General features: G+C 49.7%; 1 protein-coding gene across 5 annotated transcripts in view; it reads right to left on the bottom strand.

Annotated features, from left to right (window-relative positions):
- Positions 1 to 16,946, bottom strand: part of DLGAP4 (DLG associated protein 4) — a 152,900-nt gene that overhangs the window by 92,304 nt on the left and 43,650 nt on the right. The window lies entirely within an intron of this gene.

Raw genomic sequence — 16,946 nt, 5'->3', positions numbered from 1 at the left:
GCGCAGTAGGTGGATCAGCCTTGACTTGAATGTCCTCAGGGACTGATCCTGCTCACTGCATACAGCCCCCACCCGGGAGCACTACATTCCAGCTCTCACCGAGGCCTCTGCCGAAACCCAGTCATTCTCAATAGCAGCACTAGCAAGATACCGAGCTAGATTATTTACACTGTGGGGTTCTCCCTCCCCTTTCAGGCATGTCTGTACGTTCACACGTGTGTACAGACACATGCTGATGCACACACATACACATGAGCAGGGACAAGGTAGGTGCTGACACAATTCCCTAGGCAACAACAAAACACACTAGAGACACTGCAAGTACCCAAGAGAAGGAGAAGCAAAGCAGTAGGAGACTAATCAGTTGAGAAAACCCTAGGAGTGTCTAGGTGACAGCAGCTGGCAGGGGAGAAACTGAGTTGCACAACCTCAGCAGGACCTGGAGGGCTCCCTGGGACCTGCAAGCAAGCTCCCACCCAGCCCCAGAGCTCTCCTCACATGTGCCAGTGTGCACTGGAGGCTTCCAGCAATATAGGCTGCTGATGAACCTCATTCACATCTATAGATTAGCTGCTTTTCTAACCATGGCATCAGTTCTGTGCAAGCATCATTCGTGTCCTGTGTGCTGCTCCGTGTGCCCTCTGTGCATGCTGTCCGGAGGAGGGGGCAGCCCCTGCCCACAGGATTGGAATAGGAAGGGGCACAGCTTTCTGCCAGGGCTCCCTCCATCCCACCAGCTCCCTGCAGTGAGGAGGAGCTGGCTGGCAGCATGAATGCTGCCGTAGGTGCTGGCACCTCCCTTTTTGTGCCAGCCAGTATTTTAGATGAGGTGGACGCTGAGTGGTCAAGGGAAGCTCCAGTGCTTGGGCTGCAGCAAGCCTCCTTTCCAAAACCCAGTTAAATCACTTCAACCTTTTGGTATTTCAATTTCCCATCTGGAAAGCAAAGCTTATTATATTTCATCTGTCTGTCTTACCAGGAAAACTCATAAGCCATTTGGGACTGAATATGAATTTGTGTCTGACTTGCACACTGGGGCTTTGGGCTCTCTTGGGGCTAATGTGATCATTTGTGTTGCATCTAGTGAGGAGAAATACAATGCTGACAGGAATTTAGCAAATTGCACTTCCACGTAACAAGTATGGTGGCCTCAGCTTCAGCATTCACAAACACTAGTTTATCTTTTTTTTTTTTTTCTCTTTCACTGCAGACTTTGATAAGGGGTCACAAATACTCTTCGAAGACAGGGCTGCTATGGTGCTTGTGTGTTCACACATATTTACATGATACAGAAGTGCAACACCTTAAATGAGAGTTATGCTCACCTAGAGCTGTGATAAACATCCTTCTTTCACACTTTCCCTGCTGCTTCCCAGTGCTTTTCCTTCAAGGTGGCTGTAGAAGGATGATTCAAGTAGAAAGTGACCAGTGGGAATAAGGCAGTGCTGACCTCAGCTAACCTGGCCTCTCCACACAGGTACCCCTAAACCATCACAGAGGTGAAGTCACATCTTTGCTGCTGTGGAAGGGACATAGCAGAAGAAACCCTCTGGAAAGCTGTGCAAGCTAAAGTGCCCAGGAGCCTCCTGTGGGACATGTAGGGGAAGTCTGGGGACTGAACAGGACAATTTTGGGATTGCACAAGGCTTGTTATGGGAAGGTTTAAGGGAAGGCTTCCTGGTGGAAGAAGGGAGGGATCCAGGTGATCACAGAAGAACAAGCATGCAGTCTGTCCTCGTTTCTGATTTTCCTGTTGTGCATCCTCACATGTGTGTGGATCATCCTTGTGTGATCCAGACCCAGCAGTGAATTTGAGACAGATGAGCCAGTGAGTGCAAAAGGCAGTACTGGAGTCAAATCCTGGAGAGATGGAGGGCCTGGGAGCTGCGTACCGAGGATGCTCATGAAAGGGTTTTTCACTGAGCCTCACAAGGAGGATGGGGTTGTTTGTGTACCCTGTATCCCCATGGGTAGCCACACAGTGCTGCCCTCATGCCTGAGAGTCCCTCTGTGCTCAGCAGTCCTGCAAGCTGCGTGGGCATCTGGCTCAGCCCTGCTGCTGGCTGGACCTACCAACAGGGACAGGAGGCAGCTCCTCATCTCGATCAGCCCCAGAGGGGAGGGATCCCTGGGACCTTCAGTCCATGGTATTGAAATACCCTGAGCAGTCCTGGCCAAGGACATGCTCAGAAATAACATCTGGGCCAGGCCAGGCTGAGAAGCCTATTAATTGCTTGGTTGCTCTGTGGTTTGTTTGCCTGCTGCACCTGAATAAGTACAGCTCAAGACTGTCATTGTCAAAGTTACAGCTGGGATACAGGTCTGGCATAATGGCCCTGAAAACATGCCAGGAAAGCTGCTTTTTTTTGGCACCTGAAGCTCTGTGTTAATAGTAAGATAATATATTGGGCCCTACCTAGTCTTGTCTTTGAAACTATTTATTATCAGGGCATCTTGTGCTGCCTGGTAAGTGTGATGTACTGCCAGGCAGGATGAGCTGATTTATCATCAGAAGCACCTCAAGAGACAAGACCTCATCAGGATGCTATGGAGCATCCTCCACTACCCAGGATGGCAAAAACATGCCCTTATGCCCAAGCCCATCCCTTCATCCGCCTGTGGGGCTGCCCTGTCCCAGGGACAGTGTCCCCCAGAGGCTGGCATAGCCTGCTTACACCCCTGCCTGCCTTGTGGTGCCCGGGGAGGCCAGGAGGGTGGAAACTGGCAGCACAGCTCAGCGCTGATCTGCATGCTCCAGCACTTCCATAGGGTCCTGGTCTGCCTGTGTGTGCCAGCTTGCATTTGCCAGCTGCTCAGAGAGTGGGATTTAAAGCCATCCTCCCAACAGCTGTTTGTGCATATGGCACAAGAAGCCAAAGCGCTTGTGAACCCTCAGCACTTCTGAGGGTTGCTGCCGAGGAGGCTGCCTGGGTCTGGGCTGGCACAATAGCCAGCACTCGTACTCAAAGGGCCAGGAGAGGAGATTTTGCCTAAATGTGAAGCAAGAGAATGAAGGGGAATAGACTGCACATTACAGGTGTGGCTTCAGCCCTCACCTGCTCTGCAGCAGCAGACTGGACCAGCCTGTCTATACAAGCCTTTCTGACCCACAGATCCCAAAAGTGCTTGTGAGCCCTCCCAAATGGACACTGGGACAGGATGCTTCACTCTCTTTTGGCCTCCTGTAGCCCGGGCCCCTGATGGAAATTCTCAGGCTGCACTTAGAGGACTGGGGCTGATGGGAGATGCAGGCAAAGGCAGTTATTTTGGCTGTCAACCCACTGGAAGGCATGTTTGGAAGCACATTTTTTGCCACCAACAGGACAAAATCCTCCTTTAGGGAAAGGGACAACTGAAATCCTCACCTGGCTCCTGGCACTGGGGCTTTCAGAGAAATCTGCTGTGCAGGGAGGCCACGTGCTCATCAGAGCTGCCTGGTGACATGCCCTGGTCTCCTCCACGCCAGAGGAACCAAGAGCAGAATCAGACAGGGGAAGGAAAAGAGACGGGATGTTTGTTCCGTCAGCTGTCTTGGCTTCCCGTACATCTGTGATTATCTAAGAACAGCTGCTAATGTCATGCATGGTCAAAAAAGGGAGTTGGAAGCACAAGGAGTGTGGAAGAGGCAAAGGGAAAAAGATGTGCTGTCACTCACTGCCTGGGGTAGTGGCAGCTCTGCCACTCATGTCCTAGTATGTCCCTCCCAGTTTTAATGACCTCTGCTGGAGGCTGCCAAGCAAATTTTTTTTTCTTTTTTTTTTTTTTTTTTTTTTTAACAGACACTGGTACTGGAAATGGCAACAGTGAAGTGACAGGGCCAAGGAGCCCAAGCCCAGTGGAAATCCATAAGCGTCTTTTCTAGACAGGGATCACTGCATCTCTCTGTGATCCCAGTTCCGCATGGTCCTGTGTAGGGCCCACCCTCTGGCTGGGTGCTGAAGATCTGCTCAGGCTCATCCCTGCTCTGGGGTGACGCTGGCACCAGCTTTATCTTGCTGAACTGGGACCCAGGAGAACTTTGCGCCCAGAAAGCTACTGCAACCCAGTTTAGTACATTCAACCTTCCTTTGCTCTGAGGTCTTTCTTCAGGGCACAGGAGTGAGGTAGCAGACCAGTCACTTTCTGCGTAAGCAACTGGACTCAGAGCTGTAGTGTGTACAAAGCCTCTCTCTTCATGGGGTGCTGAAAACGCTCAGCATCCCTCAGGACATACCCTGAATTCTCTTCCACAGTCGACAATTGCCCAGACTGGGAGCAGAGTTTGAAACAGCACATCTGGCACCCTACAGATAGGGGTCTGACTGTCCTGGTGGTGTCATCTGTCCCTGCAGGACAGGGCATCAAGGGTCAGGGTGCCTCTTGTGCCTGTGCAGCATCAGAAGAGGCAGGAGGCTGAATGCTCCAGGGCAGGAGAAACTTGGGGACCTGGTCCATGAGAGAGAAGATCCCCACAAATAACAGAAAAGCTCTGACCCCCAGGCGCCTGCATGATCTTCTATCTGTGGAAAATAACCCCTGAGGAAAGCCAGCATCCAGCCTAAACAGGGCTTCATTTGTTATTGACAATCCAGATGGTAATTATATTACCTGCTACCTGACTTTTCATTAAGGCCCAGTGCAGATGTTGCTTTCTGGGATTGACAAATGTGTTCATTTGTCTTCAACAAAGAAACACACATGCTCCTTGTCACTTCCCCAGTGACCTGGCACAGCACCGGTGCTGTGTCCCTTTGCAAAGCCACGCGTGATGGCACTCACAGGGTCCCACATTCCCTCACAAGGATGCAGCTCTCTGCTGAACCCACAGCCCTGCCACCAGCCTCGTTCTCGCCTTTAACCCTGGTCCCTCCACCAGCTCCGGTCGCTGTGCTGCCAGCCTCTCCAGCATGGGCAGAGCAGGCCAGGCAGGGTATTTCACTTCCCTGCAGACAAAGTCTGGCACCTCCGGGCCAGTTTTGTGGGTAAGCCAGGGAGCTTGGCTGCCCTGCTCTGCCCGAGCCCTTGTCCTGGCACAGCCCCGCCAGCCTCACGCTGACTGACCTTCCCCTTCCCCCCACGGGTCTGGGTGTCTCTGGTGCCCGCTCACTGCGGGTCGTGGAGCTCAGCCTGAGCAGAGCTGCTGGCAGCAGCCGTGTGGAGAAAGGCCAGGACTTGGTCTGCTCCTCGGGTCCCATCACAGCCACGGCGCAGCGCAGGCACCCACCCGCCAGCAGCAGCAGGGGCTGAGGGCCTGGCCAGGCTGGCCAGCTGGTCAGTGAGCGATGCAAGTGATTTCATGGCCTCATTAGAGGGATGTGTCCCAGAGCATACAGGCAGCACAAGGGGATGCAACAGACTCTGCTTCTGCCTTTACAGCACGGATCCCTTGGTCTGGCTGGGGAAGCGGGCTCGCTGCTGTGGTGAGGCTGGGGAGATGTGAGGGCACAGCCTGGGCACGTACAGCCTTCTTGTGCTGTCCCTGCTGCTTCTGCCCTGGGGTGGAGGGAAGGGACTTTTGTACAGGATATAAACAATATCCATGACCAGCTTGTGGCATCGCCAGGGACAAATAACTCCCCTCCTAATTTGCTTTCTTCAGCATCTTCCTGCAGAAAATATTATTCTGGCAGCAAATGTCACTGTATCCATTTTAGAGCCCAGCTGGTGAAACAGAGCAATGTGGACAGGAGCCTGGTACCCAGGCTGAGAGAATGCGGCCAGTGGAAAGCCCCCAGCAGCTCCAGACCAAGGCTCTCAGCTTGCAGGTCAGAACAGGCAGGCCCCAGATGACAGCTCTCTGGCTGAGCTGAGTTGCCAGGAGGAAGCGGTGTTTCCTTCCTCTGCCATCATTTACGCTGCAGCTTAGGATGAGGGGTGCAGGGCACGAGGGATTCAGTGGCTCAGAGACTTGCAGTGTGTTGTGGCACAGTGTGTCACAGCAAAAGCTCCTCCAGCCACCTCAGATCCAAAACCCTGCTGAGGCTGCAGGGGGTTTGGCCACCATCACAATTTTTCCCAGAGATGATGATTTTTTTCAAAGTCCCAGTCAACTTGTCCTGAGACCACCCTCTTCTCATAATCTCTGTTTTGCTTCGTCACTGGGCAACACTGCTTCAAATCAACGGTGCTGAGCTCCATGTGGGGTTCTGTAGGGCCTGTTTTTTGTGTACCAGAGACAAGGAATCATCTCATGATGTTTAAAAACAGTTCTCATCACCTTCGTCACATTTTCTCCTGACTATTCCTGGTCATCTTTGCCTACTTTCTCATGATGTCTCCAAGGTCTTGTAAGCTGGTGCTGTTCTTTGACCTTCTGCCTTAGAAAAATCAAGCTGTCAGGCACACAGAGATGCATGGTTTTCCTAGAGGTCTTCTACTTGGGCTCTAGGTTGGGGGATGTAAGACTAAATAAGTAAATAACAGCAGAAGCAAACAAGAAGATCCTCCAGATGCCAAGACAGATGGCCTTCAGGACAGAGACTCCCCGATGCAATTGGGTCAGGCAAGGTGGAGATGAAGTGCTAAGCCTGTTACTTACTCGGAGACCTGCTTTTGAAGAGGAAAATTTGCTGCATCACCTCCTCCTCCTACCTCATGTATCCTCTTTCCTGTGACAGAACTGCTCCTTTGCCTGCTGGAGCACAAGGCTGGCTGTGGCACAGGGTGACCAGGGAGCACCACTGTTCCCACCAGCCACCTCCTTTCTCCCTTTCCAACTCAGCAGTGTTGTGCTTGCCCGTGCACCCAGAGACTTCTACCTTGGATTTGGCAGAAGCTGTCCCAGAAGTCTGGGGTGGGTATCCTGGGATCAGAGTGGGACTTCATTGCAATAGCACAGTGAAGTGGAGACTTCAGCAACCTGGGGGAATGGTCTGTAGACCTGAAGACAGCACACATGACACACTCTGAACCTAAGCTACCGTGTGAGTCACATCATACCTTGCATGGAGTTTCTTCTGGGACAGTGACACAGTGCAGGCTGCATGGTGCTAAGCTGCCACCAGGTTAAAGCCCAAGAACATGCCTGCCCTGGGTTCTGGCAAGGCTGAGGTGGCAGGAGAGACAGCACAGCACACACTGGGTGGCACATGACAACTATCAGCCAACCTGAGCTGCTGGCCTCCAGTCCAGGGCACCCTCCAGGAATGGTTGTGCCAACAGGCACATGGGCTGTGAGGAGGAAAAGAAAAGCATATGTGTGGAGCCTTCCAAAGATGGATATGGTCAGGAGTTCGGCACTGCTGTTGGTTCCACAAGAACCAGTAACCTCAAGGTTACAAGGCATAGCATCACTGCCATACACAGCCGGCTGTGTATGGATCATACTGGGATCACACCCAAAAGGGTGTGTGTGCTACCTGCAGACTATGGCTACAGGTTATACATAAACCTGATGAATGCAAGGGACACCTGAAGGACTTTCTCAGCGTACAAGACATTGGCACATCACTGTGACCCTCCAGGGTCAGCTCCCTGTTGGGGTTCCAGCCAGGGAACTGCAGGTAGGAGTTAGTTACTGTTGTGTGAATACCAACCTGTTACTAACAGCTTGATTCTATTAATAATAACAGCTTCATTAATAAAAGGTGTTCCAATAAGTATTGGTTGGTATCTGTATCTTTTCCACTCAATCCCCTGACAAGGAAAAGGAAATCAACACCAACCTGTGTGGTGCCAGGAGTTGGACTCAATGATCCTTATGGGTCCCATCCAACTCGGGATATTCTACGATTCTATGAACACCACTGGCAGGACAGGGCAGGGACAGCTTCCAGATGACACAGCTACCTGTTGGAAGGCTTTGCACCATGCCTACAGAGACTTCTGCCTTTGGTCTCCAGAGTTCTCCAACTGGTTTGGTTTTTCACTCCTTAAGTTTCAGCACTCAGGGCAAAGCCAGATCTCCCGGGACAGAGTGCAGCATGTCACATCCCATGTAGCAGCCAGAAGGGAGGCCAATACGCTGCTAATGAATCATTCCCACAGCATGAGAAAGCTGCTCTGGGAGTTTCCTGAAGCCACAGGGATGATGACAGCTCCCCTGGATAGTTGAGGGACTCCTTCACCAGAGCTCCCTGGCCCCTGCAGGCAGCTGTCAGCTTCAGCTCTCTGCTTGGCTGCCTTTGGGACTGTATCCAACTCGAGGGTCCTGCCTGGCCAGCTGCCCCAGGGTGCCACCTTGTTCCTGCCAGCCTCACAGGTCAAGGCATGTTTAGGGTCACCTTCTTGAGATGTTCTTGGTCCAGACTGAGCTAAGAAGGTGTGCACTCTGCAATTACAGGGTTGAGTGCTGCCAAAGGCTTCTGATCCTGTACCAGGAGTAGCTCCAGGAACATATGCCGCCTTCCAGCAGGGCTCAGATGTGTGAGGTCTAAATGTGCACAGAGATTTGCACAGTTTGCAGCAGGGCACTCAAGACAGTTTTTGCAAACAAAAAAAAAAAGCTGATTTAGAAGCTGATTTAGCCATAATCTTTCCACATTCACACTGGTGGTCCAGATAAACACACTTTTCTCCTTGGCTGTGCAGATGCCTTTTTTCCACTAACCTACCTGGCTGGTCCAACATGCACCCCTGACTGTCCCATTAAGAGTCAGTCTCCCTGCCTGTTTCAATATGAAGAGACATGAGCGTGGCAGTGGGTGTCAGCTGTGTGGCACGACACAAGTGTTAGCAAGCAGGCAGTAGCTCAGGGGTGCTGGGGTCATTGGCTAAGCCCTCTGCCCCCTTTGGCAGATCTTAATCTTGACAGACAGAAGGGTGCTGCCTTGGGTAGAGGTGCACCACAGGGGTGCTATGGTTGCAGCTCTACGGAACTAAAAATAACTCCTGCTCCTGTCCACAGCACATGCCACAACACCTTTCCCTAGCGCCAGACCTGCTAATTGCTTGCACAATCAAAGCACTGTGAAGAGGAGACAGCAAACAGGTGTAAACACCCGGTAATGAAGATGAAGCCATGGAGCCTCAAGGCCCTTACAGAGTTCCCGTGCTGCCCCGTGTTTGTGAAAAGATGCCACAGAGCTCAAAGCTCAGGCTCCAGCAAGTTGATTTTCAAGCTTTGGCAGTGCCCAGCCCAGCAGCCAGTGAGACTGCAGGGTATCCCCCCCACACCCTGTGAATGCCCTGAGCCTCCCCCATTCAGCCAGGGCCCTCCTTCCAGCACAGCACCAGGGCTAACTGCTGCTGGATCTTTGCTCTGTCTGTGGCTTGATCTTTCTTTTAAGAGCCCCAGGACCTGCCCTTGGGCTCTTTGTAACCTCCCACTCCTCCCACCCCTTTTTCACTCCCTTGTCTTCTGGTAGAGGCAGGGGTCAGCTGTCCCCAGGGGCTGCTTATTCCCCAGACGCAGCTCCCAGATGTGGTTGGTCCCTGTCCTCCTGGGTGACTGAAGACACTTGTCTGCCTGCTCCATGAAGGTGGTGAAGACGACGTGTGGTGTGCTGTATTTATCATTTGTGCCACTGGGACAATATTTAGCTGTGTTAGAATAAATGGAGTGTGCTACTGTTGTAGATTACCAAGCAGCATTATATTGCACAGCTGATCAACTCCTGTTTCAACAACTCAGAAAACACACTATTTTTGTCTTGCTGCCTATGGGTAAGGATTTCACTCGAGGTGATTTCTCCGAGTGACTTTGCCTCCTCAGCCCTACAACACAACCCTGCCCTCCCTCCACCCAGTCATGTCAGCAGGACCCAGAGAGCATCCTGGCCATAGACAATCTTGCAAAGAGACCACAAAACCTTTGCCCTGGGCTGTGTATACATCAGCTGCAGCAAGGGAAATAATTATTAAGGAGGAAAGAGCTACTGTGGATTGTGCTTTCTTACAGTATTTCTCTCCAAAACAGGATGAAGGACAAAAGCATCATGTGGAAGCTCTTGAGGAGACAAAACTTGTAAATAGTAAAGGAAGCCATCACCTATGACCTTCACACGATCTCCTTCCTCAGCAGTGTCTTGCTGGGCTTGAGCTCATTCTCCCTTTCTGTGCACTGTAAAACAGAAGTACTACGTGAGAAGTGAGAGGAAGGGACCTGCCAACATGGGCAAATTATTGTTCTCCAACAAACATACCCAACTGGTTCATCTAAGCACACTGAGAACTGCCTGGTCATAGCCTGTGAATAACTGAGCTCGGCCACTTCGCTGACTTGCCCTCAGATGGGAGCCAAGTGGCCTCCAGCCCCTCACTGGGTGCTCTGGAGGCGCCAGCACCCTGGGGCTGCCCACATGCTGCCCTCAGCTTGCTGGGTGGCTCTGAGCCCTGGGGCTGCCACAGCTGGGGCTCTACGAAGGGCAAAAACAACACTCCTAATGGCAAGAAACGTTCTGTCAATAACCTCTGGCAAGCCTTTTCAGCTGTTGGCAGAGGAGAAGTGACACAGGGAGGGATGTGGAAAGGCACTGACTGCTTGTGTCTCACAAAGATCCCTGCATGCCCTGTGGGGTGTTGCAGCATTTGGGCCCATTAGAGCAGTCAGATGTGGACTGAAATTTGGCAGGCAAATGGACAACATCTCATGCTTGGGTTTAAAGCTCCCCTCTTCTCTGACTGATGGCAGAATTTGGTTTATTTGGTGCTGCCAAATTTCCAGTTTGCAAGTTTTGTAATTGGCTTTGCTTCTGCATACAGCACGAATCTATAAAACATGCCTCCCATGGTGTGTTTGTGTGTCCTAATCACTGGGAATTTAAATTCAGCCACCTGCAGACATCTCCTCCTTAAGAGGTCCTACTTCTCTATGTGCTTCCAGAAAAGCACAGACTGGTGTGTCTTCTTTCTGTCTGCTTCCTTTAGCATCTCTGCGATTTGTTTCTGAAACAATACAGCCAGCCCTGGGTTTGCAAGACCATTTGGACTTCCTAAGCCACTGGAACAGGAGGAATATCAACTTGCGGGCCTACAGTAATGGTTGCTACAACCTTTGCTGTTTGCCAAAAAATCTGTAACATAGAAGGGCAAAGGAGAGATCCAAGAGGGACATTGTCCTTGTGTGAGCCCCTTGCAAGATGGAATTTACCTCTACAGAGAAGAGATGGAGGGAATAGACACTTGGTTATTTCAGAAATGCCATTTCCTATATCTGCAGCTTAAAATGAATATGGTGCTTCACAATGAAAGGCAACAGGATATTCTTCAATGCCTTGCACAGAATAGGCACACAGGGGCTTTTTCAGGCTGCTGTTTGATTTACACGGTGAGAGGCTGGATCCTGGTTGCTGCTGAGTTCCCAAATGGCCTGTGATCTGCTAGGTCAGCAGTGTCTCAGTACTGGTGAGCATCTGGCACAGAGGGAGCTCTTAAAATTAGCTAGTGGTCAGACACACTTTTTACTGTCCTCCTGTGGATTATTAAGCTGATGCTCTTCCAGAGCACTGTCATGACTCATAATGCTATATATATATATATAAATTTGGAATCAAAGACCCATCAAGCCATTCAAAATCTGCTTTTCCTGCATGACCCTGAGTTTGTGAGTGCTCCTGCTGTTCTCATATGCAGCGCAGAGAAGAAGCATTCCACAGCCCTGCTTTGCCAACACTGAGGGAGGAAGATGGTGATTTCCAAAACGAATGATAAATTCTTGAAAATCTCTGACAGTCTGCTGACAGCACAGTACCCAGGGCGCTTCCAAGGGATGGCTACTGCAGGTGACTTGGATGAGATGGGAGGAGGCTACAGAGACCCCTACCTAAATGCAGGCTCTGTGCCTTCCTCCCCACTGCTGTGCCCTCTGCAACTTCTGGCCCCAGCAGAGAAGGGTGCATCTCCCCCCTCCCAGGGCACAGCCTCAGAGTGAGGTGCCCATCTGTATCCTCACCTCCCTGCCCTGGCTTCCCATTTGCAGTTGTGGGGAGTTCGCTGTGGTACTTGAAAATGATTGTTGTATCTGTGTCACTCCAGGCTGTAAGTGCTCTGAGAGATGCTCTTCCTGACTCTTTGCTCTGAATTGTGTCTAGGAGATAGTCACATCCTGTCTGCGGTGCAAGTGAATGAATGTGTTCCAGAGCAGCTGCTTTATCTGAAGGTTTCATAGACCGGCAAACTTCTAAGGCCTTGAGAGCAGCCTGCTGCTGGATCCCAGCAGCAGTGTTGGATCCCAGCACTGTCTCTTTAGGTCAGACTGGGCTTTTCTGAACCTTTAGTCTGATCCCATCATCACTCAAGCTGCTAAACATGCCCCAGAAGGTCCTAGGTCATTCTCCCCCATTCATGGAGCATAGCAACCCAGACTTGCAGGATCAGCCTTGCCAAAGTGAGTTTTCACTCTTGTGCCTGAGACAAAATAACTAGAAAAACAAACAAACAAACAACAAAAAAAAAAACACCTCTCCTCCCCCCCAGCTATTCAGGTATCTCATTAGAGCACTAGAAATTGCAGGTTTGTTGTTGTTGTTGTTGTTTTTTGGTTCCATAATATCCTACAGGGCCCCTTTAAGGAGAGGAATAGATGTTAGCTAAAATGAACTCAGTACCTTTGCTTCAGTAGCCAAGTCTGGTGGGCCCTCGTAAAATTCCTTCCAACAGCAAAGCATCACACCTCTGAGCATTTGCTTACCTTTTCCTTGTGCTAATAACCCAAGGATATCATCTGTACCCATGGAAAAACCCAGTTCAATTTTATCACCCTACTTTTAAGTTGATACACCTCAGTCAAGTTTCTCCCCTTTTTGCTCTTTAATTATGCTCATTTTCATAGGCCCTTGTCTAAATTTGCAGTGAACCACTCTGCATGCTCTCAGGTCATCTTTGGGGGAAATGAGGTTTTCTGAATTGATAAACAATGGAGGAAAAGAAATAAAAAGAAGGAAGAAAAATCTATCAATGATAGGAAGCCTGTGTTCAAGTTATACATAATGTACTATTCTGCCACATGCAATTTATCTTCTGACAGATGCCACTGTAGCATATGGCATATGTATAAAAGAAGGAAATGCAGAATTAGGAAAAGGCTGAGTTACCACTTCTGACGTGGCTGTTATTATTTCATTACTGTATCTACTGCAGTCCCACCTACAGTATGACTTTGAAAGGACTCTCTTCTTCGCCACCTCATGAAAACATGGTCTGGAGCCATTCCTGCTCCAACTGGTTCTTGACTGGGATACAGCAGTCCAGGACACACGCCCCTGCTTGGGTGACCGTCCCTTTCATCCCCAGCACACAAAACACTAAGCATGTTTCTAACTTTAAGTAGGGGCTCAATTTATTTTGGAGCTTACGAATATCCTTAAAGCTACGCACTGGTTTACAAGCTTTGCTGAAGACAACTTGCAGAAAGAAGGGACTAAATGTGAAACAGTGGGTAGAGGAGGCACAGGAGAGGTGTGGGGTTGTACTAGGATTGCCATGTAAGTGAAAGGGCTGCTCAAAGTCTACCTAAACAGAAATCCCAACTAAAGGAGCAAAAGTCAATAACCCAACTCTTATCACTCTTCAATGACATCACCAAGTAAACTTATTTTTCTAATCTGTGACACTCGTGCTTGGCAAACTATGTCCGCACATCTCCAATAGATGAATGAGGTCTTAGTCTCTCTGGGATGGCACTGTATAAACACTCTCAGCTACCCTCACTGCTCTCCCTACACAAAACAACTTACATCATCACTCTTGTTGTTTCATGCATTTTGCTTTCTTTCAGTCATTTTGCAGAGGCTGTCTTAGCAAGCCTTCTGTTTTACAATTGGATGCGGTCTTTGATGAGATGGTCACATAGGGACTCCAGCACTTCTCAAGGAAGCTGTTACACGAGGATGTCGGGAGCAATGTTCTTACCACCACACTCCTCAGATTCACGGCTGAGTTCCTGATGCTGCTGGGGATTGGCATCATGAGGCTTGTTTGTTTCTCAGCGTGTTATTCACTGACTTTATTTTCCAGCCAAGAGAGCTTTGCAAATAATAATAAGAAAGGATGAATGGGATGGTATGGGATGATTAACCAGGATATCAAAGATGGGCCAGCAATCAGGACAGCCAAGCACCACTGCATGGAGAGTGAGACAGTCCTGCAGCCATTTGCCCTTAAGTAGATCAGTCATCAATGACTACCTATACCTATATATATCACACAGCACAACAAAGCTGTGTTTTCACAGTCTCTCCTTTTTTGTTGTTGTCAAGTTTTTGATCTCCTTACAGTAGAAGCTCCTAGATTTATTCCTGCTCTCTGAATTCATTGCCACAACAGTTGGGTTTTGATGCTGTTATAATCATTCTGGACTATAAAAAACAAGTCATGTCTTTCCATAGCATATGGTTCTCCCCTTACAACAACAGACACCAGAACTTTCAATTAAGTTTCTGAAAGCAGTGCTGAAATACGCATGACTCATTTCAAAAGTGCACTAACAAGTGAAATGATCCCATTTTTTTGCCAGATCTCTGCTCATCAGGAAACAAACAGTATCTGATGTCTTTCTTTCTTTATACGTTGATGAAAACAACACCCTTCTCTGTCGACTCCGAGCTTGAGTAGAAATCGTCCAGCTAAATATTATAATATTTGATAATAGTCCTGCCAGCATGGAGCTGACTCATTTAATGTAATGTGCTGCTCCCTGAAGATTGCTTTTCAGCACAGCAAACAATTAGCTAGTTCATTCATCTCAGCTTGAGAATGGTAGATACAGGACCATGGGTACTTTCCTAACGGGAGCTGATTTATCAACAATTGTAGTTGTTCCTCCTGTAATTAATCTTATGCTATTTCCACGCACACATACCCCTCCGCTGACACTCAGCGCCCGGTTCCTAACTGTTTTTTATGCTCAGAAAGGCATGGAAATCATTCTGATTTCCGGTCACTGACACAGCAATGATCAGGCAAGATCAAGCTGTGATCACGGGCTCTGCTCTCCAAGCCCTCAAACATCGCCTCTTGCTCGGGTGGAGCAGAGCCAGGTGCTACAGGTGACAGTACCCAGCAATGCCAACACGAGGCCATGCACTGCTGTCACACCCATGCCCAGGGCCACATGCAGCCCCTTGCACACACGTACACGCACAGCAGGTGTCAAGGACAGATTGTCTGTGGGACTCTGTGAGTGCTGGAACCCCTAGCAAGAGGCTTTGGGTGCTGGAGGCAGACAGCAAGGGCCAATGCCCCGGTGTCCCCGCTCTGTGCGGCTCTCACTCCCCTGAGCTTTTTGGACTGAGACATCCTTCGGACCCACTGCTGGGGAGGCTCGGCACCCTCTGCTGGGATACGCTGCCCAGTGCATGATGGTGATACGAACACCCGACTTGTTCATGCTCTGCCATACCATTCCATCCAAATTCTGTGCAGGAGCGCATTAATGTGTTCGTGTTCTCCAGATCACAGGGAGAAAATGGCAGATCCCTGTTAGTGAGCGTCCCTTTATCTCACATCCTTGCAAGAGAAACAGCCCCCGAGATTACTTTTTCTTCCTTTAGACTTGGGCTTCAACTGGAGATTTATTTTATTGTGTTTTATAGCTATAATTATTGTTAGTGTGAAGACAGTGACCTCAGCACCCAGACAAATTAATATAGCAGTGAGTTCATCCGCAGCATCCTTATAATTACTGCCCAAATATATGCCATGGAAAACAACAGAAGGGGGGAGACTGGTACGAGAGGGAGGGACCAGGGAGAAGACAAGCATGTCCACACTGTTGCTGTTACTGCTTTTGGGATTGGGAAGGGAAAGGAAGAGCCCAACATAAGTGCTGCACTCCCCTGCTCTCACCGATGTGCTGTGTGAGGGACAGAGCAGGGACACCTCAGTGCCACATCCCTATGGCCACCACAAGACTGGCAACATTGAGACACAAAACAGATATCAATTTTTATAGCCAGGGGCTGTGAGAGATGCCTTGGGGAGACAGCTGGAGCCTTGCCCAGAACGCAAGAGGTCTGCCTTGGCTCTAGGTCACTTTGTAGATGGATCTGGCTCAGTGCCTGTTCTGCTTTCTCTGCAGCAGGTCCATGAGCCCCTCTTTGCAAGGGCAGATGCCTGCAGTTTGCCATGGCCAGCTTGTGCTGGCCCCAGCAGCCTCCAGGAGCAGTTGTGTGGCCTAACTGTCCCAGTTTCCAGCATAGGCAAGCTCCTGGGGTTTTTGGCATGTCCCAGTGCTGACTGACCCCATTTAACAACACCAGTGACCTTCACAGAACAAGGGCTGGAGAGATACCGACTAGTTGTGCTTCTGCATTGCCCGCAGCACCACTGCCCTTGGGGCCAGGACTGAGAGTGCCACGGCCTCAGAGCCCATGGCTATCAGTCCTGGGTTCTAGACATGGACATGGGGCAGGAGTCACTTCACCTTGGGATTTCTGGGCAGTTTTCCAGTTGTTGCTGCCACCCTGGCCTGTACCAGTGACTCACTCCTGGCAGCTGAGTCAGGACCCCTGACATGCTTTGTTATTTCTTTGTAAAAGATGGGGAGATTTCTTTGTAAGAGATACCCACTGGGACCAGGAGAGTCCCCACTGTGTCTCAGCCCCTCAATATTTCTGCAAGTGTCTCCAGGAGGGTGCCACCAATGTCGTCAATACAACGCGGCATCTTTCTATAATGTGCCCTGACCAAGGGAAACCATCTGGTGCTGAAACTAATCTAGACTAAATCTAGTTGCTTCAATTAAATATTGGGTGAAGAGCTTTGGCCAAAAATGAAGGTGGAAGTGTCAATCTAAAAGGCATTTTGAAGAGCCTTTTATTGTATATAAGGGATAACTTCTGTGTCAGGTGTGCAGAAACGGCTGCTTTATTCTATTCAACATTATATGTGCCAGTTTGAAACTGTGAGGGTTTTTTTTTTTTTTAGCTTAAACATCAAAACCTCACAAATTAGCAGAGAAAGAGCAAAAGCAGGAGGATCAGATAGCCCCAGAGATTAGACAGTCCCACGGGGCATAAGAGTCTTCAGTTTCCACTAGATGAAACACTTCAAGTTGTTTCAGAGTGGATTTTATGATTTTTGCTTGGTTG

Source organism: Aythya ferina, assembly GCF_964211825.1.
Source record: "Aythya ferina genome assembly, chromosome: 16".
NCBI classification, from domain to species: domain Eukaryota; kingdom Metazoa; phylum Chordata; class Aves; order Anseriformes; family Anatidae; genus Aythya; species Aythya ferina.
The sequence above is the reverse complement of the archived record's forward strand: the minus strand, read 5'-3'. Positions and strand labels throughout refer to the sequence as shown.